The sequence below is a fragment of the Otolemur garnettii genome, unplaced genomic scaffold (genome assembly GCF_000181295.1).
Source record: "Otolemur garnettii isolate 467f Iridium unplaced genomic scaffold, OtoGar3 scaffold00187, whole genome shotgun sequence".
In the NCBI taxonomy this organism is placed as follows: Eukaryota; Metazoa; Chordata; class Mammalia; order Primates; family Galagidae; genus Otolemur; species Otolemur garnettii.
In genome coordinates this window covers 1,210,641-1,214,074 of record NW_003852582.1, presented here as the reverse complement: position 1 = coordinate 1,214,074, position 3,434 = coordinate 1,210,641, and positions in this window count along the sequence as shown.

The window sequence follows — 3,434 nt, the reverse complement described above, 5'->3', positions numbered from 1 at the left end:
AAAAAAAAAAAAAGAGAACCACTGAGTTAGAGGAACACCGGAGGGAGAAGAGAGTGATCATGTAAGTTACAGTTGTAAATCCATCTATAATATTGGCAATGTTTGTCTTTGCCTGATTTCCCTGAAACACAGAGCCTGAGGCAAAGCTTAAGTGCTAATGCTTTTTTGGGAGGTGTAATCCCAGCTCTGCAAGACTCAGGGGAAAGGGACAAGAGGCAGGTACAAGGTGATGAATGGTAGCAGGTACAAGGTGATGAATGACTGCTTTGGCCATTGCGTCATGTGTTCATGAATAAACAGAGCTGGGTTCTCAGCAGGTGCCTGCTCAGTCACAGAGGACCTCTTTGGACAGACTATAAGGGAACACGTGTATTGTGCCTGGAACAGTCCATCAGAGGGAGGAAGGAAGAGAAAGTTTATTTGCAAGCCTCCTTCCCTTTCTATCTTTCATAGGTCAAAATTTGCTGCCTGGGGCATTAGCTCCCTCTCACATCTAGCCTGTGCCACCTGTTGCCTTCAGTAGCCCCTGGGGAAGCCATGTGGCCCAAAGGTCTCCTAGGGCAGAACTGCTTGCTCAGACGCAGTTGATCACCACCGGGATCGGCTGGGCAGAGCGAGCTGAGAGACGGGGAGAAGGCCGAGTCTGAAGAAATCAAAGCAAGCACATTAAGAGGTGTCCACTACAATGTCCCAACCTGAGAAATCAAGGAATGGAGATATATTTTCTTAGAGATAAGAAGGAAACCACTAGGAGAATACAAATAGAAGAGTTAAATTGTTGCCTTTGTGGGTAGGAATGGGGTTAGAGGATAGAATGTTGCTTTTTAATATTATTAGCTTTTTTTATATAATTTTTAAATGCATAGATTGCATTTATAAAAATTACTTTAAAAAACTCATACACTAGGGTTTATCAATCCCCATTCTCAAATTCTTCAGTGATACCCCATTAATTTTAAAATAACTGATGTATGTTGAACATATACAAAAGCAAACTATATAACCAACATGTATATGCCCCTGTAATATTCTGAAATTAAAAAAAATAAGTGAACAACCCTTTTTCCAATGGGAAAATTAGCTTTTAAACATTACAAGGTAATATCGTTGTTATTTGTATAGACTAAATTTGTCCCGTTAAACATCTACCATGCAAATACCAGGGAAATACCAATGGTTCTGCAGTAACCCGCCACAAGTACAATATTTAAGGGAAAAAAGTGCAACTGCCCATTTTGATTTTGAGGGCTTCCATTTTGAACTGAAGTCCCCGAGCATTAGAGTCCCTCTGGCCTCTCCTGGCTTGCTGCAAGCTACTGCCTCTTTCTTTCTTCTCAAACCACACAGGTCACTTGTCTGTTTAGAGGACCCCTGAGTCTTTCTTCTACCTTAGGGTGTTTGCACCAGGGGCTCCCTTAACTGCCCACGACTCCCCTCCTCAACTTCACCCCCTATACCTAGTCCAGTCTCTGGCAGAGACTCGAAGGCAGGCAGAAGAGTGGGAAAGCTTTATAGTGGACAAAAGAAAGGCGTCAGGTCAGATACAGGGGCTTGAAGATTGGGTGCAGGTGTTAAAGTAAGCAACCCTCAAGCAGAAGCTAACTAGAGGGGCTGATGACCACAGGCAAGAACTGGTTTTAACTGGCTTGTCAGCTATCTCTGCCACTTTAGATAAACTTTGGCTAATTACGGTATCATTTATGTTGTAGTTTTAAAATTTCCTCCCTTGAAATCCCCATGACAGTTCCAAAACAACTATGTGAAGTATGAAAACGGGAGAAAACCTGATTCTAAAAATTACTACCCAAATTCTTAGGAAAAGCCAACCCCTTGGTCTTCGCAATTAGCAAAGCTACAAAACATCTAAAACCACTTAGGGCAGCTGCGCTCTATCCAGCCTGCCCACTCTCTCCTGAGAGGGAACTTCCACTTTCAACAAAAGCTGTCACTTGCTCGGCTTGTGCAGTGTGTCCTGAAATTCTTTTCATCCAATGATCACCAAGGAAAACATCCACTGAAGCCCACAACAGGAAGGATGAGTGTATTTTGTATGTGAGAGGGTTGTGACCTGTTGTTGCTGATTGCCAGAGTGTGGCCTGTGGCAGACTGTACTTTTCCAGAGATGGTGGCAACACAGATGTCTCCTTTGTCATGTGAGCTTGTCATTCCCCTTTCAAGCTCTGGACCCTGCTCCTGAACTAGATTCCCTTGAAAGCTTAGTGCTTTGCTTGTAATCAACACAATATGGCAGAACTGTCACTAAGTGACTTTTGTCAGCCAGGCCCAAAAGGCTCTGTGGCTTCTGCCTGCTCTGGAATGCTTACTATCCAGCGACTCAGGTCAAGACTGTCCCTCCTGGAGCCCAGCTGCCATGCTGTTAGAAGGCCAAGCCACACGCAGAGGCCACAGATAGGAGCTCTGTTTGACAAGTTCAGCTGAGCTCAGACTTCAAGTATCCTGCTCAGGCACCACACCTGTCAGTGAAACAGTTTCCAGAAGATTTCTAGCTTTTAGGGATTCAAGTCACCTGTGACTGAGCCATTCTCAACTGAGGCCTGAGGCATGGTGGGCCACAAGTCACCACCACTGTGCCCTTTGTGAATTCCTGTCCCACAGAATACATAGCACAGTGCGGTGGTTGTTATTTTAAAGCCATTAAGGGTTTGAGGTTGATCTATTTAGCAATAGATAAGCTCTAAGAATACCTAAACCATAAGAATCACATCACTCTCAAGTAGGAAAAGACTTCTAAAGATCATGTCCTCCTCCCTCAGTTTGCAGATGAGGAAACTGACCTGTATTAAGTTCTGTGACTTGCTAGAAGTCACACAATTAGCTGGCAGGCAAGAGTCTGAAGTCCTCTTTTCCTGCAGATGCCTCTGAACTGGAACAGCATCAGAGGCTTGGCCAGAGAAGGGTCTTCTTCCACTAAAGTTGCAGAATGAGGGCCCAACTGGGTAAACTTTTAAGCTGATGCTCCTTGGAGGGTTTATGTAAAAAGTCATCCCCCACATTGCTCGCCAACTTGTTCCTTCCTTTTCACGATCTTCTCTGGTCTCCTTCTCCTCCCCTTGGCTTCTCTCCCACTATTTTCTTTCATTTTCCTTTTCAACTCTGTGTTTTCAAATATTGTGTATTAACAAATGGCCCTAGGAGGCATAGATTACGCTTGTAGTTCAAGGTAACAGGAGAGGAAGGGACCATCCAGCTGTTGATTGTTATCAGAGGAGCTCAAGATGTGAGGCAAACAGAAGCAGAACACTCCATCCTCAAGGAGACCCCGGGAACATCTCTTAGTCACCTAGGGGCCTGAGGAATTAAGTTTGGAAACTTGTTAATCTCTTTCCCCGTTACAGATGAGGAAACCGATCTCAGAGAAGTGAAGTGATTTTCCTTCACTTCTTGGCATGGTCTTTATGGTTTTGTGTGACTCT